Source organism: Schistocerca gregaria, chromosome 7, assembly GCF_023897955.1.
Source record: "Schistocerca gregaria isolate iqSchGreg1 chromosome 7, iqSchGreg1.2, whole genome shotgun sequence".
Classification (NCBI taxonomy): domain Eukaryota; kingdom Metazoa; phylum Arthropoda; class Insecta; order Orthoptera; family Acrididae; genus Schistocerca; species Schistocerca gregaria.
The window spans coordinates 357,026,947-357,050,262 of NC_064926.1; positions in this window are offsets into that span (position 1 = coordinate 357,026,947).

Here is a 23,316-nt window from a genome sequence, read left to right on the forward strand (position 1 = left end):
ATATCTTCCCTGTCTACCATTAAGTACAATTAAACATGGACTAGGTATTAGATTCTTCAGAGGGTCAATCCTTTGCCCTCAGAGCAACTGCAAAAACTCTTGGCGTTCCGGGGATAAGATTTTGCATTGTTTTTTTATGGATATTGCAGTTCAACACGTCTGCAAATACATTCTATAGCTCTTGAAGATTAGATGACCTCAGTTTTTTGACCTTTCTATCAACTTCAATGGGATTTATGTCAGGTGAGTGACTTTTCCAAATCATTCTCCTTTCTATTAACATAACTGAGCCGTGCACGGCTTGTGTTGAAGCCACTTATTGTTTGTCATCTTCTATTACGGTACTTCCACCTCGTTTTCTTAGTTCGTTTACTGGCGTCACTAACTTCCTGCCTTACTTGCCCGTGAGTGGCAGCAGCAGCGAGTATCGATAGCGCACTGTCGTACCATCTCTGGAGCGACCGTTAGTATTTCCGGGCCGTCGTGTGCCTGGAAGCCAGCTGGAGAAGGGCCAGCAGTGCAGTCGGGCACGAGCGGAATCGGTGGAGTGAGTCGGTGCGGTGAGTTGGCAGAGTCAGTCGGAAGGCAGACAGTGGTAAGTTAGTCAGTCGGCTCAGACTCTCAGTCGATTTGGGGTTGTGGACTGAGTCGGGTTCGCCGTTACTCGGAGGTTGGACGAGTTGGTAGTCAGTAGCAGGGAGGTCCCCAGTACGCGCCCGGACCGTGGTCGACGTAGACGGAAAGCCGTTGGTCGGACAGTCGGCTGGTCGTCGGATGGTGACATGTGGTCTGCTGAGCACTGATATCAGTCGGGTCCGTATGGTGTTCGTATTCGTCGGGACCGCTGTCGGAGAAAATGGGCTGGCTTTCGTCGTTTGCTCGGTCGGTCGTCTCAGTTAACGACGTCTTGGATCCTCAGGACGAACACCGTTTTCCGAGTTGGGATATGGTTGGACTTTGTTGGTTCGTTGGAACTGAGCAGCGACGCAGTCTCTACAGCGCGAAGCCAGGCCAGGACTTTTGGCGGCGGGCACGCGCTGTTGCATTTGCAGGTGCTAGCTGCGGGAGCGACTTTTCGCTTTCATCCGAAGCAGGATCCTCCAGTTGAGTAATTAGTTAACTGTTCTTAAAAGTCGACTATTACGATTTGATAGTTATTTGTGGATTCTTGTTTCCTCAGCCGATGACGCGTGTGATAACAAGTCGTGTGTTTTGTTGCCTAGAATGTACAGCCTCCCATAGTGACTTGACAGTTGTGACTTGTGTTTTCAGTATTCTTTTGAACTTGTCTTGAATGGTGTTTGATGCCTTGATTTTGCTGAGACCGAGTTTGAAGTGATTGGGATCTTTCCTTTCATCGGTCTATATTTTCCGTTATCTGTGCAGTTGGAACTGACCGCTGGAAATCGGTGAGATTGATCGGTCGGTCGGTCGTGAACTGTCACTAGGTTGTATTGCCTTCCGATTAAGAGGTCATCGTTCTGGCTGCCTGTCTCACCTAAATGTGAGTTAGTGTTACCTTCCCAGGCCGATCCTTGGAACCTTCTGAGCACCGCCCCTTGTCTTTTACATAATGATTTCCTTTTTAGTCTTGAGGCCTTCAGCCGGATTTTAGCTTATTATAATTGCAAGGCTTTTCTTCCTAGGCCTTAAGCCGTAAAAAAATTGTTTCTTGTTTGGTATGTGGCCTTAAGCCGAGTTGAAGCCTTTTCAAATTAAAATTGAAAATTCCTTGTGCGTATGCCTTAATCCATAAATTTGTTTCAAGTTGGTATGTGGCCTTCAGCCGAGTTTTCAGCCTTTTCAAATCAAAAGTGAATAATTTTGTCTAGGCCTTATGCCCAAAAAATATTTTCCAGTTTGTACGTGGCCTTCAGCTGAGTTTTCTAGTTTAAATAAAAAATTAGAAATTTCTTTGTCTGAGCTTTAAACCATGAAATTGTTTGGATTTCGTATGTGGCCTTCAGCCAAGTTTTATCCGAAGAATTTTAAGATAACGCCTTTTGACTTTTTTGTTGAAATTTAAAAGCTTTTCCGTTTCGGCCTTAGGCAGTGAAATTGTTTTCTGCATGGTGTGTGGCCTTCAGCCGAGTTTTAATCTCTCTTATATTAGAAATTGAAAATTCTTGTCTTGCACGTAAATTATAAAGTTGTTACTCTTTAGTACGAGGCCATAAGCCGAGTTTTATACGAAATATTGTCAGATGAGGCCTTCAGACTTTTCATACTGACAGCTCTTCTACCTAGGCCTTATAAGCCGTTAAATTGGTTTGCTTGATATGCGGCCTTCAGCCGAGTTTTCAGCCTATTGAAATGAAACATTGAAAAATCTTTGTCTCGGCCTTAAGCCGTAACACTGTTCTTGATTAATGTGTGGCCTTCAGCCGATTTGTATGGGAAAGATAAAAGCTAAGGCCTTCAGCCTATTTATGTTGTTGTTATGGTCTTCAGTCCTGAGACTGGTTTGATGCAGCTCTCCATGCTACTCTATCTTGTGGAAGCTTCTTCATCTCCCAGTACCTACTGCAAACTACATCCTTCTGAATCTGCTTAGTGTATTCATCTCTTAGTCTCCGTCTACGATTTTTAACCTCCACGATGCCCTCTAATACTAAATTGGTGATCCTTGATGCCTCAGAACATGTACTACCAACCGATCCCTCCTTCTGGTCAAGTTGTGCGGCAAACTTCACTTCTCTCCAATCCTATTCAATACTTCTTCATTAGTTATGTGATCTACCCATCTAATCCTCAGCATTCTTCTGTAGCACCACATTTCGAAAGCTCTTCTTGTCCAAACTCGTTATCGTCCTTGTTTCACTTCCATACAAGGCTACACTCCATACAAATACTTTCAGATAAGACTTCCTGACACCTAAATCTATACTCGATGTTAACAAATTTCTCTTCTTCAGAAACGCTTTCCTTACCATTCCCAGTCTACATTTTATATCCTCTCTACTTCGACCATCATCAGTTATTTTGCTTCCCAAATAGCAAAACACCTTTACTACTTCAATTGTCTCATTTCCTAATCTAATTCCCTTAGCATCACCCGACTTTATTCGACTGTTTTCGATTATCCTCGTTTTGCTTTTGTTGACGTTCATCTTATATCCTCCTTTCAAGACACTATCCATTCCGTTCACCTGCTCTTCCAAGTCCTTTGCTGTCTCTGACAGAATTACGATGTCATCACTTCAATGTTTTTATTTCTTCTCCATGGATTTTAATACCTACTCCGAATTTTTCTTTTGTTTCCTTCACTGCTTGCTCAATATACAGATTGAAAAACATCGAGGAAACACTACAATCCTGTCTTACTCCCTTCCCAACAACTGCTTCCCTTTCATGTCCCCCAACTCTTATAACTGCCACCTGGTTTCTGTACAAATTGTAAATAGCCTTTCGCTCCCTGTATTTTACCCCTGCCACCTTTAGAATTTGAAATACAGTATTCCAGTCAACATTTTCAAAAGCTTTCTCTAAGTCGACAAATGCTACAAACGTAGGTTTGCCTTTCCTTAATCTTTCTTCTAAGATAAGTCGTAAGGTCAGTATTACCTCACGTGTTCCAGTATTTCTACGGAATCCAAACTGAATTTCCCCGAGGTCGGCTTCTACTAGATTTTCCATTCGTCTGTAAGGAATTCGCGTTAGAATTTTTCAGGTGTGACTTATTAAACTGATAGTTTGGTAATTTTCACATCTGTCAACACCTGATTTCTTTGGGATTGGAATTATTATACTTTTCTTGATTTCTGAGGGTATTACGCCTGTCTCATACATCTTGCTCACCAGATGGTAGAGTTTGTCAGGACTGGTTCTCGCAAGGCCGTCAGTAGTTCCAATGGGTTGTTGTCTACTCCGGGGGCCTTGTTTCGACTCAGGTCTTTCAGTGCTCTGTCAAACTCTTCACGCAGTATCATATCTCCCATTTCACCTTCATCTACATCCTCTTCCATTCCCATAATATTGTCCTCAAGTACATCGCCCTTGTATAGACCCTCTTTATACTTCTTCCACCTTTCTGCTTTCCCTTCTTTGCTGAGAATTGGGTTTCCATCTGAGCTCTTGATGTTCATACCAGTGGTTCTCTTATCTCCAAAGGCCTCTTTAATTTTCCTGTACGCAGTATCTACAGGGTGTTTCAAAAATGACCGGTATATTTCTAACGGCAATAAAAACTAAACGAGTAGAGATAGAAATACACCGTTTGTTGCAATATGCTTGGGACAACAGTACATTTTCAGGCGGACAAACTTTCGAAATTACAGTAGTTACAATTTTCAACAACAGATGGCACTGCAAGTGATGTGAAAGATATAGAAGACAACGCAGTCTGTGGGTGCGCCATTCTGTACGTCGTCTTTCTGCTGTAAGCGTGTGCTGTTCACAAGTGCAAGTGTGCTGTGGACAACAAGGTTTATTCCTTAGAACAGAGGATTTTTCTGGTGTTGGAAATCCACCGCCTAGGACACAGTGTTGTTGCAACAAGACGAAGTTTTCAACGGAGGTTTAATGTAACCAAAGGACCGAAAAGCGATACAATAAAGGATCTGTTTGAAAATTTCAACGGACTGGGAACGTGACGGATGAAAGTGCTGGAAAGGTAGAGCGACCACGTACGGCAACCACAGAGGGCAACGTGCAGCTAGTGCAGTAGGTGATCCAACAGCGGCCTCGGATTTCCGTTCGCCGTGTTGCAGCTGCGGTCCAAATGACGCCAACGTCCACGTATCGTCTCATGCGCCAGAGTTTACACCTCTATCCATACAAAATTCAAACTCGGCAACCCTCAGTGCCGCTACCATTGCTGCACTAAGGACATTCGCTAACGATATAGTGCACAGGATTGATGACGGCAATATGCATGTGGGCAGTATTTGGTTTACTGACGAAGCTTATTTTTACCTGGACGGCTTCGTCAATAAACAGAACTGGCGCATATGGGGAACAGAAAAGCTCCATGTTTTAGTCCCATCGTCGCTGCATCCTCAAAAAGTACTGGTCTGGGCCGCCATTTCTACCAAAGGAAACATTGGCCCATTTTTCAGATCCGAAACGATTACTGCATCACGCTATCTGGACATCGTTCGTGAATTTGTGACGGTACAAACTGCCTTAGACGACACTGCCAACACCTCGTGGTTTATGCAAGATGGTTCCCGGCCACATCGCACGGCCGACGTCTTTAACTTCCGAATGAATACTTCGATGATCGTGTGATTGCTTTGGGCTATCCGAAACATACAGGAGGCGGCGTGGATTGGCCTCCCTATTCGCGAGACATGAACCCCTGTGACTTCTTTCTGTGGGGACACGTGAAAGACCAGGTGTACCGCGAGAATCCAGAAACAATTGAACAGCATGTGAAATCATTCCGCCAGACACGTTGTCAAAGGTTTCGGGTAATTTCATTCAGAGACTACGCCATATTATTGCTACGCATGGTGGATATGTGGAAAATATCGTACTATAGAGTTTCCCAGACCGCAGCGCCATCTGTTGTTGACAATTGTAACTACTGTAATTTCGAAAGTTTGTCTGCCTGAATATGTACTGTTGTCCCAAGCATATTGCAACAAACGGTGTATTTCTATCGCTGCTCGTTTAGTTTGTATTGCCGTTTCAAATATACCGGTCATTTTTGAAACACCCTGTATCTTAGCCCTAGTGAGATAAGCCTCTATAGCCTTACATATGACCTCTAGCCATCCCTGCTTAGCCATTTTGCACTTCTTGTCGATCTCATTTTTGACGTTTGTATTCCTTTTTGCCTGCTTCATTTACTGCATTTTTCTATTTTCTCCTTTCATCAATTAAATTCAATATTTCTTCTGTTACCCAAGGATTTCTACTAGACTTCATCTTTTTATCTACTTGGTCCTCTGCTGCCTTCACAACTTCATCCCTCAAAGCTAACCATTCTTCTTCTACCGTATTTCTTTCCAACATTCCTGTCAATTGCTCCCTTAAGGTCTCCCTGAAACTCTGTACAACCTCTGGTTCTTTTAGTTTATCCAGGTCCCATCTCCTTAAATTCCCACGTTTTTGCAGTTTCTTCAGTTTTAATCTACAGTTCATAACCAACAGATTGTGGTCAGAGTCCACATCTGCCCCTCGAAATGTCTTACAATTTAAAACCTGGTCCTTAAATCTCTGTCTTACCATTATATAATCTATCTGATACCTTTTAGTATCGCCAGGGTTCTTCCATGTACACAACCTTCTTTCATGATTCTTAAACCGAGTGATAGTTATGATTAAGTTGTGGTCTGTGCAAAATTCTACCAGGCGGCTTCTTCTTTCATTTGTTAGCCCCAATCCATATTCACCTACTATGTTTCCTTCTCTCCCTTTTCCTACTGACGAATTCCAGTCACTAATGACTATTAAATTTTCGTCTCCCTTGACTACCTGAGTAATTTCTTTTATTTCATCATACATTTCTTCAATTTCTTCGTCATCTGCAGAGCTTGGTGGCATATAAACTTGTACTACTGTAGTAGGCGTGGGCTTCGTGTCTATCATGGCCACAATAATGCGTTCACTATGCTCTTTGTAGTAGCGTACCCGTATTCCTATTTCGTATTCGTTATTGTTACAAGGCCAGATAAGTCAATCATCCAGACTGTTGCCCCTGAAACTACTGAAAAGGTTGCTGCCCCTATTCAGGAACCACACGTTTGTCTGGCCTCTCAACAGATACCCCTCCGTCGTGCTTGCACCTACGGTACGGCTATCTGTATCGCTGAGGCACGCAAGCCTCCCCACCAACGGCAAGGTCCATGGTTCATGGGGGGAGGTGGTGCCGTGACCAGGCTATTTATATTGAAGATCAAAAAAAATTTTCTTAAAGAAGTGATACCTGCAGAAGTACTCCTGTACTCAATTCCTTGCTTAGGCCTTGTCGTTGGATTTTCAATGTTGCCTTCAGCCGATCTAAATTAAATCAAAGGAGGTCTTTCGTTAAAACCTCGAGAGTTTTGATTCTTTCTTGTGCGATTGTGCGTTTTAACAAATAATGTTTATATGTTGAGTGCAACTGACAGTAACTTATTTTGGCCCTTTCCACAAATATAACCTCATATTCTCTGTCCTGCTAACCCAGGGAATCATGTTTGTGATCATTCTTCTGATTCAGAACAAACACACGGTCAATAATCCTCTTGCCAGATGAACTGCATCGTTGATCAGCATCATGTGATATTCTTCCTTCTTTAATGTTCCATTAATTCCAAATAGATCACCGACATCGTCATCCGCTGATCATCCCTACACCATGACCAACCCTCAACTACGCTTCCCTGTTTGCCTCACACACTGACTTTTCATACGTTCTCCACGAAGTCGACGAAAAAACGTTCGAAGATTGCTTCCAAATACTTCAAGCTTAGGCCCAGCCATTGACCGTTCCTGCTTGCTCTAGTTTTTTATGCTGTGTGTCAATTGCAAGCTTTTCACCTTATTTTCTTCGCCTAGTAAAGTTTTTCTGGCTGTGATGTACCACTTTCAACCTTGTTCACGAAGACGACGTTGCACTGTTGAGACACATACTGGCTTAGCTCGCATACTGTTCATTTCCTTGCAAATTTCAGCTGCAGTGCGAGACCTGAGATGTTCGTACACCTACGAACTGATCTTTCCTGAATGATGTTACTTGGGGTCTTTTCCATACGGCAAAACATTTTCATTGGCAGGCATTGCTATTTTCCGACTAGAATCATATATTCTCTGTGTTCTCTGAGAAGCGACGTAGCTGCATTGTGTTCAGGAAACTTTTTTATCTTTGTAAAAGTGATGAACCGACATTCAGGTGACATTTAAATGGTGGGCTGGGGGAGTGGGGGAGCCATTCTGTTTGAGAAGTAGTAAGAGGGCTCCACATTGTTTAATCTTAAAAAAATAGTAGGCGAGGTGAATTCACGACTACAGTTTCCATGAAATTAGGATCTGGAGACAGCCATATAGCCTAAAGTGAAAAACTCAGCTCACCAGTAGGAGTGTAACGCCTACGTGGGCGAAAACGAAAGAATAGCATCGTAATACTTTTTCACGTGGACTGTTACATACTTTGGCAACAACAATATTTTGGGCTAGCTTCTTTCAGAGCACTTCTCATTTATGCACGGCAATATTGCTTACAGCTTGAGGAAAGAGCTCGATTCGGCTAGAAATACGTGGTCTGAGGATTTCTGAGGATTGGGAGAGAGATCTTCGCTTGGAGATTCTGAGGAGAAAACATCCTCTGGAGTAGTTGAGGGAGACACTTGGTCCTCAGAGGCAGAGAATACACTCTATGACAAAGAAGATGAAGCACCACGAAGTAATTATCCTATTGAAGCGAAACTCCGTAGTTGTGATGTACATGTACAGACGAAAAAATGACCACGGCTTCAGAAAACAGGATGATTTATTCAAGAGAAAGAGCTTCACAAATTGAGCTGTTCAGTAAAGCTTTGGTCCAGCTCTGGCACTTATGCAAGCAGTTATTATGCTTGACATTGATTAACAGAGTTGTTGAATGTCCTCCTGGGAGATGTCGTGCCACAATTGGAGCGTAAGATCGTCAAAATTCCGTGATGGTCCATACTACCAAACTGAGCAACCTTGCTGTCCAAGGTAGGGTTTGGCATTTACGAAGATACCCGGGTTCCCGGGTTCCATTCCCGGCGGGGTCAGGGATTTTCTCTGCCTCGTGATGACTGGGTGTCGTGTGATGTCCTTAGGTTAGTTAGGTTTAAGTAGTTCTAAGTTCTATGGGACTGATGACCATAGATGTTAAGTCCCACAGTGCTCAGAGCCATTTACGAAGACAAGCTGTGTAAGCTCTTGCTGCGTGCGGGTGGGCATTATTTTGCTGAAATGTAAGCTCTGCAGGATTTGCCGAGACTGGCAACAAAACAGGACATAGAACATCGTCGACGTACCGCTGTGCTGTAACAGTGCTGTAGATGACGACCAGACCATTAGTCCTGGTTATCAGGCCGTATGACGGGCGACAGCCAGGTTGGTACTCAGGCGCTTTCCAGGGCATCTTCAGACACGTCTTCGCTTGTGGCCTCAGTTCGAAAAGGGACTCATCACTGAAGAGAATTCAACACCAGTCAATGAGAATCCATACGACTCCACTGAAAGCCGACTTGTTGGTGTGCGTGTGTCAGTGGTAGTCGATGCAAGTGGCTTGGTGAGCTCATCCTCCTTTCTGTGAGGCGCATATTAATGGCTGTTGAGGTCATTGTAGCACCAGCTGCATGTTGGATTTTTTATAGTGACGTAACCAAGGTTTGAGTGCCTCTCCGAGGATTGATTGGTCCTCACGTTCTGTGGTCTCTCTAAATCGATAGCTTCCTTCTTAACGCTGTGCTCGGCTATGGCTCATTAATTACATCTACGATAGTGCCATCCATCCAATTCAAATATCGAGCCAATAACTCCAGGCTACTTTGAGCCCAAATAAAATTCTCTCTCTAATGCTGGCATCCGTTTATATTGTTCACGTGCGTGTCGGCATGGTATAGTCACAGTCCAGTTGAGTAGACTGTCGCCTGATTAACAAAGTAAGAGCCAATGGAATATCAGACCAGCTGTGTGGCTAGATTGAAGAGTTTTTAGCAAGCAGAACACAGCATGTTGTTCTCAATGGAGAGACGTCTGCAGGCGTTAAAGTAAGCTCTGGCGTGCCACAGGGGAGTGTTACGGGACCATCGCTTTTCATAGTATATATAAATGACCTAGTAGATAGTGTTGGAAGTTCCATGCGGCTTTTCGCGGATGACCCTGTAGTATACAGAAAAGTTGCAGCATTAGGAAATTTACAGTGAAACGCAGAAAGATCTGCAGGGGATAGGCACTTGGTGCAGGGAGTGGCAACTGACCCTTAACATAGACAAATTTAATGTATTGCGAATGCATAGAAAGAAGGATCCTTTATTGTATGATTGTATGATAGCGGAACAAACACTGGTAGCAGCTACTTCTGTAAAATATCTGGGAGTATGCGTACGGAACGATTTCAAGTGGAATGATCATATAAAATTAATTGTGGTTAAGGAGGATACCAGGTTGAGATTCATTGGGAGAGTCCGTAGAAAATGTAGTCCATCAACAAAGGAGGTGGCTTACAATACACTCGTTCGACCTATACTTGAGTATTGCTCATCAGTGTGGGATCCGTACCAGGTCGGGTTGCCAGAGGAGTTAGAGAAGATCCAAAGAAGGGCGGCGCGTTTCGTCACAGGGTTATTTGGTAATCGTGATAGCGTTACGCAGATGTTTAGCAAACTCAAGTGGCGGACTCTGCAAGAGAGGCGCTCTGCATTGCGGTGTAGCTTGCTGTCCAGGTTTCTGAATGAGATATCAAATATTTTGCTTCCCCCTACTTATACCTCCCGAGGAGGTCACGAATGTAAAATTAGAGAGGTTCGAGCGCGCACTGAGGCTTTCCGGCAGTCGTTCTTCCCGCGAACCATACGCGACTGGGACGTAATGACTGGCACGTAAAGTGCCCTTCACCATACACCGGTGGTTGGCTTGCGGAGTATAAATGTAGATGTAGAGATTCGCAAAGACTTTATACCCTCGTATCGACATATCCCCTGTTAACTATCCTTGCCAGCTGTGTGGTGAAATTGCGCTTCAGTGTCACACATTCATCCACCGATCGCCAAGAGAGTGCGATGTTGCTGTATTGTAGGCTGGAGTAGTTCAAGGCACTCGAACTTTCTTCACTAATGCACGCAGAATGTGGCGAAAAACTGCGACTTGGGCGCTCAGGACATGAGAACACCAGGCGTTTACTGGCCAGTGTGGATCACTCAGATGGATCGTATACAAATAATTATGGTTTACTCGGCGAAAGAATATAGTGCTGATTTTAGCCATCGTTATACTGTCAAAAGAATGCAGGAAACAACTTTCCATTTCAAGATTTCAAGTATTGAGTTCACGAACAGACGTAATATCGTCCATACAATTCTGACCTACAAATGTTTCAGATAAGTAATCTTTATATTTCAGTAGAGATAAAAGATTGGATTTATAACAGTACAAAGCGAAATGTAAGTATGTAACGCACTCACTAATTTCCAAACAGTTCTGAATTAGCGACCTGCATGCACCTGTTTCACTGCGGGCGAGAATAATACCGAACCTGAACACGGATTAATAACGACGAACATTCTCAAGAGAACCTATCACGGAAAACAAAACATTGTCAGGATTTCGACAACTAAGTGATTACTCTCCTATTAACAAAGTGCCTGACAGATTGTTCAGCGAACAACCTTCAAGCTGTCTCTCTACCATTCCACTCTCGAACGGACCGCGGGAAAAACGAGCACTTAAATTTTTCTGTGCGAGCCCTAATTTCTCTTATTTTTTATCGTGATGACCGTTTCTCCCTGTATAGGTGGGTGCCAAAATAATGTTTTTGTACCCGAAGGAGAAAACTGGTGATTGAAATTTCATGATCAGATCCCGTCGCAATGAAAAACTCCTTTGTTTTAATGATTGCTACTCCAACTGATGTATCATGTCTGTGGGCTCATCTCCCGTATTTTGCGATAATATAAAGTGAACTGCCTTTAATTGACCTTTTTCGATGACATCCGTCAATTTCACCTACTGTGGACCCCACACCGCACAATAATACCTCAGAATAGGGCGGACAAGCGTGGAGTAAGCAGTCTCTTTAGTAGACCTGTTGGCATTCTAAAGGTTCTTCCAGTAAATCGCAGTCTCTGATTTGCTCTACCAACAGCATTATCAGTGTAATCAATCCAATTTAGGTAAATTGTAACTGTAATAACCAAGTATTTAGCTGAATTTACAGCCTTCAGATTTATGTGAGTTAACACGTAATCGAAATTTAGCGGATTTCTTTTAGTTCTCATGTGAATAACTTCACACTTTTCTTTATTCAGTGTTAATTGACACTTTTCGCCCCATACAGATGTCTTGTATAAATCATTCTGAAATGCGTTTTGGTCATCTGACGACTTTCAAGACGGTAAATGACAGCATCATCTGCAAATAATCTAAGACGGCTACGTGGATTGTATCCTATGTCGTTAATATTGATGAGGAACAATACAGGACCTCTAACACTTCCTTATGGAACGCCGGATATTACTTCTGTTTTACTCGATAGCTTTCTGTCTAGTACTACGAACTGTAGCATTTCTGACAGGAAATCATGGATCCAGTCTCTCAACTGACGCGATATTCCATGGGCACGCAGTTTGGTTAAAAGACGGTGTTAAAAGCCTTCTGGAAATCTAAAAATAAGGAATCAATATTGCATCCCCTGTCCATAGCATTCGTTAACTTCATGATTATAAAAAGCTGGTTGTGTTTCACAAGAGCGAAATTTTCTAAATCCGTGCTGACTACGTGTCACTAAATCGTTTTCACAGAGGTACTTCACAATGTTCGGACACAGTATATGCTCCAAAACCCTACTGAAAGTCGACGTTAGTGATATGAGCCTATACTTCAGCCGATTACTGCTACTTCCGCTTTTGGGTATTGGTGTGACTGAGCAATTTCCCTGTCTTTAGGTACTAATCATCTGTTCGCGAGCAGTTGTATGCAATTCCTTAATATGGATCTAGTGTATCAGCATACTCTGAAAGAAACCTGACTGGTATACAACCTGAAACGTAGGCCTTGTCTTTATTAAGAGATTTAAGCTTCTTTGTTACACCGACGATATCTACTTACATATTTCTCATCTTGGCAGTTGCCCTTGGTTGGGATTCAGGAATATTTACTCCGTCTTCTTTGGTAAAGGTGTTTCGGAATACCGTGTTTAATAACTCTGCTTTCATGGTGCTGTCATCAGTGACTTCACCGTCTAAGCCTTGTCTAATGAGTAAGTCTCTTTACATCAAAACTACGAGGAAAACAGTAAGACTTAAGAAATAAAACGTAGATCTCTGGATTACTGTGTACTTACTTCCTCTGCAAGTGCGGTACTATCCAATCTCAAAACAGTAAATGTCGCACACTGACACATTCAGTAAAGAGGTCAACATATCCTTGAACAATCATTTTTTATCCTATTTGCCCCTAGTTACAGGGTGTTTCCAAAATGACCTGTATATTTGAAAAGGCAATACAAACTAAACGAGAAGCGATAGAAATACACCGTTTGTTGCAATATACTTGGGACAACAGTACATTTTCAGGCAGACAAACTTTCGAAATTATAGTAGTTACAATTGTCAACAACAGATGGCGCTGCGGTCTGGGAAACTCTATAGTACGATATTTTCCACATATCCACCATGCGTAGCAATAATATGGCGTAGTCTCTGAATGAAATTACCCGAAACCTTTGACAACGTGTCTGGCGGAATGATTTCACATGCTGTTCAATTGTTTCAGGATTCTGGCAGTACACCTGGTCTTCCAAGTGTCCCCACAGAAAGAAGTCACAGGGGTTCATGTCTCGCGAATAGGGAGGCCATTCCACGACGCTTCCTGTATGTTTCGGATAGCCCAAAGCAATCACACGATCATCGAAGTATTCATTCAGGAAATTAAAGACGTCGGCGGTGCGATGTGGCCGGGCACCATCTTGCATAAACCACGAGGTGTTGGCAGTGTCGTCTAAGGCAGTTTGTACCGTCACAAATTCACGAAGAATGTCCAGATAGCGTGATGCAGTAATCGTTTCGGATCTGAAAAATGGGCCAATGATTCCTTTGGAAGAAATGGCGGCCCAGACCAGTACTTTTTGAGGATGCAGGGACGATGGGACTGCAACATGGGGCTTTTCTGTTCCCCACATGCGCCAGTTCTGTTTATTGACGAAGCCGTCCAGGTAAAAATAAGCTTCGTCAGTAAACCAAATGTTCCCCACATGCATATCGCCGTCATCAATCCTGTGCACTATATCGTTAGCGAATGTCCTTAGTGCAGCAATGGTAGCGGCGCTGAGGGGTTGCTACGTTTGAATTTTGTATGGATAGAGGTGTAAACTCTGGCGCATGAGACGATACGTGGACGTTGGCGTCATTTGGACCTCAGCTGCAACACGGCGAACGGAAACCCGAGGCCGCTGTTGGATCACCTACTGCACTAGCTGCGCGTTGCCCTCTGTGGTTGCCGTACGTGGTCGCTCTACCTTTCCAGCACTTTCATCTGTCACGTTCCCAGTCCGTTGAAATTTTCAAACAGATCCTTTATTGTATCGCTTTTCGGTCCTTTGGTTACATTAAACCTCCGTTGAAAACTTCGTCTTGTTGCAACAACACTGTGTCCTAGGCGGTGGATTTCCAACACCAGAAAAATCCTCTGTTCTAAGGAATAAACCATGTTGTCCACAGCACACTTGCACTTGTGAACAGCACACGCTTACAGCAGAAAGACGACGTACAGAATGGCGCACCCACAGACTGCGTTGTCTTCTATATCTTTCACATCACTTGCAGTGCCATCTGTTGTTGAAAATTGTAACTACTGTAATTTCGAAAGTTTGTCCGCCTGAAAATGTACTGTTGTCCCAAGCATATTGCAACAAACGGTGTATTTCTATCGCTGCTCGTTTAGTTTTTATTGCCGTTTCAAATATACCGGTCATTTTGGAAACACCCTGTAAATATATGCAAGAACATGAGATCACTGAAGGCGTAGTTGATGACGTTGAAAGCAGGCAATACCCGCAAGTACACAAAAAATCTTAAGCAATTTTAACTGGATATTTCGTATGATGAAGCAGTTTTGCACTTAGTTGTTAACTTTGCACCACATTACCACCTCTTTAACGTTGATTCTGATTTTCTCTCCTACTGGTTTTTTGTTTTGTTGTCATGAGTTCCTAGACCATTCCTTTGATGTCATCAGTCCACTGTCCTCAAGGAGCTCTTCACAACACTCAATCATGTGAAAGTCTTATCTCTGCATAATTACTCAAATTTAATCTTTGCTGCCAATCCTTCCATCCACCACCAGTTTGATTATTTCTTGATGTTTCAGGATGTTTCATAGGACATGTTGTGCCACACAGATTCATTCTCCGCAGCTGTACTGAGTGATTGTATTTTCTGTCAATGATAATAATAATAAAGTGGCAGATATCGAAAACGAAGATGCCAGAATTCTGTGGGTCCTATAACTCCAAAGACATCAGTCGCTGAGCATAGTACAGCAGACATCACAATTGTGGAGAAAAAGTGGCGGTCATTTACATTGCCATGGCAGGTGCTAACAGTATCGGCAAGATACAGCTTCAAATACTTGCCAGAGACGATGACTTGAAAATCTAACTGAAGCGAATCTGGCGTAATCCAGTGAAAGTGGTCCCAGGGGTTTTCAGCACCCTAGGAGCTATGTCAAAAGATGTTAGAGAGCATTTGATAAAATATTCACCTGATTACTACAAAAACCCTCTTTACTGCGATTTAAGGTAATCTAGTTGACAACCTCACTAAATCTGTGCTTCACTAAATTAAGCCATTTCTCATGCAGTTCATCAAATTTAAAATGTAAATATAAAATAAAAATAAAAAAATGCTCTTTACAACAACAGTACATTCGTATAATTCGTATCACAATTTGGCACGTCGTCCAGCGGTGTGTGGGCGTATGTCATACGCATTAAAATCCCATTGCGTCGCCAGTAGCAGCTGTCATATAATACACGACAGGCCTCCTCGTAATGAAGTAGGCACGGGCTGTGTAAACAAACTGCTACGGTTTGCTTTGATGGACGGTTACAAGCGTCGCCACAGCGTGTCGGATCCAATTATGTGTATGAAGTACGTAATTTTCGAAACGGTTACTGTTAACTGTCGTGTACATTGCGAGTGCCAATTTTTGCCAAAAGCAAAGTTTGTACATACATTTCCATTTACTGTTATGTCACTTGTGGCCCATTTCCCGCCTGGAACGATGGACAAGATTACGAAATACCTCAGTTGTGAGTTAATTCTTCTACAACTAATCCGTCCCTTAAAATGGTTTCCAGGTCGTAGTTTGAGATTCTTAAGACATTCATCAGACTATGAAAGAAACAAGAGTGGACGTCAAAAGCCTTTGTTACGGACACTGACCACAATTTTACGCCAGTGTACGTTTTGGCATGAGACATTGATTTATAATAGGCTTCATTAGACACAAGAGTCAACTAGCCATTTTCCATGTGACTTATGTACAACTTTCATATACATGTAGTGAGATATACGGTTCTACATGCGAAACCAATATGCCGCCAATGTCGAAATGTTTGCTCAAAGATTTATTGTGAGGAGTATTTAAAAATTGATATTAATATAATGTTACAAGCAAATACCGATGAAAAAGTGATGGAAGTACATAAGTTCTTTACTTACTAGTTCAAATTATCCTTTCGAGGCGTGTCTCTATATGGTATAAGGGATTAATATCTAGATGTGTGAATTAGGCGATGAGTGACAGAAACAGCGAAAATAAATACAACAAAAGTTGAATAGTTAGCTTTGAAACACGAAATAGAGAAGGCAGAAAATAAAAGGCTAGCAGACATCCTTTGATAACAACGAGTAATGAAATTTAATAGGCGAAAGGAGAAATTATAAAAATGCAGCAAATAACTGACGCAGACAAATGTGAGTACAAAATTCGAAAAAATGAGATTGACAGAAAGTGGAAAATGGCTAAGCACAATATAACTACAGGGCAAATCAAGGAGAAAGTCAGACCTTACAGGAAAATAACAGACTTTTTTTCAAAAAAGAAAAAAAAAGTTGGGCTTTATGAATAACACGTCAACGTTAACGAAAGTGGAGGAAACATAGGGAAGAAAAGCTACATCTATAGTACTCGTAACCGACATTTATGGTTTTCCTAAGTTTAGCGAAAGCTTCAGACTGTATCGACAGGAAAAACAATTTGAATTCCTTAATGTAACAGGGATTAAATACAGGGAGCGTAATATTATGTACAATTTTTACAGAAACCAGACTGTGGTTATACGTATCGAATGTCGTAAAAGGGAAACAGTAACTGAGAAGTAATGAAACAGAATAGAAGCTGGGAAATGAAAGTACAGTCTCTACAGTTTTATATTATAAGTAGAAAGAGTTGTTCGTTCTCTTTACTATATTTCTACTGTATTCCCCTGATCTGTTTTAACGTATTTTAACATGTCTAAAAGCGATGTAGCTCTCTGGATTACCCATCTATCATAGCTCATTTGTTTAACTAAATTTAACTGGCTTATTGCTTCATTAAAACCAATTTGAGTGCCAATAGAATATCTTAAATACATTTCTCATATTCATCTAATCAGTGATATCATACGCTGAAGAACAAACTTCTCTGCTAGTGCTCTGCTTTACACTCTCTACGTAGAAAAGTCTGAACCCACTTTCCTCTACACAGATCAGACAACAAATGAATAACGTTAATAATAATAATAATAATAATAATAATAATATACTATTATATTTAATGTACGCGAATATATGTCATTTACTAATCAGCAGCAGAATTAAGTGCATTAACGTCAGGTAAAAATTTCTATTATGCTCAGATTAGTTTTTATGTCGTACACTCTGCACACAGTTCAAGTTAATGTGACGTCAAACAAACATTAGCTTTACAGCTTGGCCTATAAGACAAATCATGATGGAAAATGTCAAAACTATCTTCAAAATCTTTCGCAATGAAGATCAACGTAACTGAATATAGATATTCGTGTACGGAAATTGTACGGAAAAAGACTGCAAGACAAATTGTGGCGTCACTGTGTTTTACTAAGGTTGGACCGACAACTGACACCTCAGGTCTTGCATCACATGTTCAGTTTATCTTTATTATTCAGTTGCCTACTATACATGAACCTTTTTAAGTTCGGTTAAAAAATTGTTCAAATGGCTCTGAGCACTATGGGACTTAACATCTGAGGTCATCACTCCCCTAGAACTTAGAACTACTTAAACCTAACCAACCTAAGGAGATCACACACATCCATGCCCGAGTCAGGAATCGAACCTGCGACCGTAGCAGTAGCGCGGTTCCAGACTGTAGCGCCTAGAACCGCTCGGCCACAACGGCCGGCTAAGTTCAGTTAATTCCCTTTTCTAAACTAATTTAGTGATGATCAAGCCACGCAGAGTCATCGAAAACGTGCTTTTGTAATTGTTCCAGCTTCTGTCACATATGTATATTTCAGTCTGCTACTTCCGACTGAAGATAACTTGCTATTGCAGTTTATGGAGAGCACTTCTGTCGCTGAGAGAGATGGCTGCGAAATGGTCCACTTCAAGGTCACTAAATCCTCTCAAAATTAAAACTGATAACAGCAGTCAGATGTACATTAAACATTTCAGAGCACACGTAAGAGGATACATAATTGGTTTCAGTGAGGTGCTTTACAAAATCACAGACGTTAACGGCCACAATGAGTTCCCGCACTATTATGTGTATCAGGAATTAATTGAAACTTCACATTCCACTAATTGAAAGCATACAACGCTCTCAGAAATGATTAAAAAATGCAAAATTTTCTATAACCTATGAAAGTAACATCATTATTCACTGATTCAAATGAATGATTCTTTCATTTGCTACAGTCGACATAAACATTTGTCTTCAATGACGAATGGATTGACTCATAACCTAATTAGCCATTACTCTTTCTTCAATCTTTCTACCCACACAGCCATAATGTTTTCGAAGAGTTAATAATCTACTTCAGCTTGACGTAGTTACTGTCATTAAACAAATATCGATCTCTTGTTTTCCTCTTCTGCCTTTCTCTTCTTTCTTTGAAATCTTCATCAAAATCTCTCAGCTTATTCTCCAATCTGTCGATCCGCCTTTCTTCTTTCTTAATGCGTTGCCACAGTAATGAACAGTGTTTTAGTGGATGGTAATGGCGTCGTGATAGTACAGCATAAAGAACAGTAAGTACCGACATCACGTATGTAGTATTTGTTTTAAACAATCACTACTTGTTTCAAACAAGTACTACAGACGTGAAGTATCTACTTATGTTCGTTATCCTGTACTATCACGTCACTAAATTGCTCCAGGCAAATCCCGGGATGGTTCCTTTAAAAGGGCACGGCCGACATCCTTCCCTAAGCCGAAGAGACCGATGATCTCGCTGTTCTCGCTGTTCGGACTCTTCCCCCAAGCAACCTAACCCCCAATCCCCCTACTATCACAACACCATCACCATCCACTACAACACTTTTCATTACCTCGGCAATTTCTAAAAACAGTTTCGTTTTAACTTCTTCTTATTACACTTCTTCCTTCCACAGTCTTGTCGACATGCCACTGTCTCGAAACTGCTTCATAGTATTTCTTCCTTCTCTACTAGATGAACCGTTCCTCCGTTAACATACAACCATCAACATCTGTTAACGATCAACTCAGTGTCATATTCCCTGTCCCTCCCTCGATTACAGACTACACACGTTAATTTTGACCTAACGAAAACAGTACTCGTATTTGACCTACACACCTTACTCAAAAGCACTATAGGAGGAACACATTTACAAATAAAGTTTCAGACATTAGAAAACATTCATTCACATATTTACATTTTTATTACCAAAATATCCATAAATACATAGGTAACGCTTTACATCAGACCCCAAGAAAGTTGAAGGAAATATAGACTACTGCCGAATTAACATACACGAGGTATAGAAGAGTAAAATCTTCGTCACAGGGTTTGAAGGCTCTCTCCAATGTTATTCCATCTATACATTGCGCAAGCAGTGAAGGAAACGACGAACAAATTTGAAGATGGAGTTAAAGCTCAGAATGAAGAAATGAAAACATTTAAGTTCGATGATCACATTGTTATTTTGACGGAGACGGCGAAAGACTTGGAGAAGCAGTTAAAAGAAAAGGACGGCGTCTTGAACAGATAATATATCATGAACATCGACAAAGATAAAACATGGATGTAGTTAAACAAAATGACACTATGTTGAGCAGACAAGCACAGGTGGTTGTATGACTTAATTTATCACGATCAAAAGCGTGGCGACGATTGTTATTCAAAATTTAAACTGTGTCTGGGACATAATCCGGGACGGATTAGAGTTTTTACAGTTAATGGTTCATTGCGGATCTCATATTACATCTTTCAAATTCTCTCGATGAGAACTTTACTCAGTCTTGGATTATTATTACGGAGGGTGGCCAGTCCCCTAACCAAAACGGTGACACACAGGATATGAGAACAACGACAGAAAAGGTAACTACCGGCGGGGATCGAGTAGCTCTTAGGAATCGAGCCAACTGACGTGACTGGAACTCGAGAAATTTTTTTAGTCCATATCGCAACGGGAACGATGCATTCGTATGAAAAAAAGTCTAGCAGTGGTCTTTTAATAATAGATTGGAGCGGAGTTCACGCTACAGACGGTATTCCGCAGTTTTCCTTCGGCGCTATGAATTTCCTCCCACCACTCCCGTGGCTGCCCCCATTCCCGCCCAACCCCCCTTTCTATCCCCCATCCCACAACCACTCAGTGTTTAATTTCCGTGTAGAGGTGCGCATGCTGTTTGCCTACGCCCGCAAGCCGCATACTGTAGCAGCCCTCAGCGGAAGCCGATAAATAAATGCCGACCTGGTTTCGGCCATTGACTCTGGCCGCGTCGGTGGTGACGAGGTCTGCAAACACGACTTGTGTGCTCTTTCTCCGCCACCACCCCTAACAGCACTCCCGCAACCCCCCCCCCCCACATCTTCCCCTTCTCCCCCCCCCCCCCCCCCCCCCAACAACACCACCATCACCTCGATCGCGTAACCATTTCCCCCTGTGGCCCCATGGCATTATGCCTGACGATCGTTTTTTCACGCGCTCTCTGTGGCGTGACGTGTTTAAACATTACACGGACACTGGCCACTTCCGCTTAATTAACTTTGTAATGCTGCAGATGGACCGGACCGCAATTCAGTCTATAAATCACCATCAGCTGCCCCTTTTCCGTCCTTTACTCTTCCATTATTTGATTACGTGACAGAGAGAGAGAGAGAGAGAGAGAGAGAGAGAGAGAGAGAGAGAGGAGAGAAGTGGAGAACAGACCTGACGCGCAAATTGCTGTTTTGTTACGAGTGACTCTATCAATGCCCTTTTAGCTGATTAACGGTATTGAAGCACTGAGCCAGTACCTGAAACTCCAGTTCAGACCCAAAATCCACGTGCTGGAAGTTATGACGAAAATACGTACGTGAGGATTATAGCTGTGGACCGAAAAACCCTTAATAGTCAGGATCGCAAATATAATTTTATTGTGTAAGTAGCTGACAAACCCTGCATTGTCTATTTATTTTGCCAACTTTGTATTAGGAACGGAAGTAATGAACTTCGTTTCTAGCGGAATATGGAAAAAATTATATTTTCATGTATCCCTGAAAACACCTTTGAAGTTATGAAACAATCGTACGAAGAAATACGCATAATGCACCAATACATATCAATAATAAGTACAGCTTCTTTTCGTGTCTACGACGCTAATTTGTAAAGTCTCCATGCCCAAGTCATTTTATAGCTCTATAAATGGCTGTTTTCACCTGCATCTATTTGCTGTCACAGTGGAAAACTGTCAAAAGCGCTGCAGACGTCAGACTGCAGGAGAGTCTTTGGAGTAAATAATAAATGTATTAAAATTCCATGCATGGCGGGGAATACTTTCACCCATCTAAGTGTTTATGACGTCATGTATCTTAAAATATACGTCATACAATGATTTATTTGTATGGGTATGTTCAGCGGCCATAGTGGATACTGTCTGCGAAGTGTGCTACGAATAGAGTTAGTAGCAAAGAGGTAATTAAACTTCATACAAGGTCCGGCATTTGTTTACGTATCTCAGTGTCTATGGTTTCGTATTTCCTGATCTATGCCTCACTCAACTATATAATTAATATTTAGCGGAATATGTGGAAAGTGTCTGCAAAATGTGTAGCAAAAAAAGTTAGTGGCAGAAAGGTAATAAATTTAAACGTCTTGCGCAGTGCTGCAATTTTTCAGGCATCTCAGTGCTTATGGCGTCATGATATAATTTTGTTCGTGACTTTAGCAAACATATGTGGATAGTGTTTGCAAAATTTATTGCGATTACAGTCAGTAACGCAGAGGTATTAAAGGTCATACACGATGTGGCAGTTTTTTTACCTGTCTCCTTATGACGTCATACATACTAAGCTTCGATAGGCATACGGCTCTTTCCCCGGCAGCCATTGTTGTCCAACAGTAAGGGATGTGTGTGCGAAGTTTTAATGAAATCGGGTCATTGGTGTACGAGATGATGAGCAACATGCATACAAACAAAAGCACACATACATACATACCTCAATTTTTATAATGTATGTGGATTTCGAAAATTTCCACTGTCAGACTGATTTTGCATAAAGGTTTCGCAGCCTCGTATCGTCTCATAACGTAAATAAATAAACAAAAAACAAATAGCTATATTGGAGAAATCAAAGTTTTGGTCACGGTCACAGTGGCCTCCTTCTGAGTCTACTGCTGTGCTATTACTAGTTTCTTCTTATCTACAAGTCAGCTTCTGATCATGTGACAGTACTTTGACTAGCGTACAACAGCCAAACGCTGTACACTAAACAGTGTACTGTGTTATGTTCTGAAGCTGGCCTGTAGATAAACAGAAACTAGTTATCAGTAAAATTATATTTGCGATCTAGACTTTTAAGGGTTTTTCTAAATCCACATTTTTAACACAGCAGATCGCTTATCTTTGAATTTGACCTTGACAGACAATAAGACATGCATGAAAATCATAGTCAGTGGTAATATTTTCACCAGTATTAAAAATAATTACATGTTTTGAGAATGCAAAGGAGTGCACGCTGTTTACAATTTTCCTTCATGTTCAAAATTATTTCTGACCTGGACTCGAACCCGGTATCTTACGTGAACAATGATCTTCCTGCCTGAGCTATCCATGCACAACTCACGACCAGCACTCACAGCGGTACCTCCACCAGCACCTCTTTCTTCGTTTCTACCTTCTCAGAACCACTCCCCTGGTAGTGACTAAGCCTGCTCCTCCTCAGTATCTATGCTTTCAAGAGCCCTAGTCTCGCGAAAAATACAGGATAACAGTGAAAATGAATAACAGTGGAGCGATAGTGCTACGGGCTTCATCCTTAAGTCATGTGTACTTACTTTAATTCAAGGAACTTTTGCATAATAGATTCGTCCTGGTGAACCTGTGTACATGATTAAATGCATTCTTGCACATTGCTTATAACCAATCATCATTAGCATACGAGGTAAAAAATTATGTAGTTCATACTTTGCACCCTCTTTACTCCGCCAACGTCAGTTACTTTGC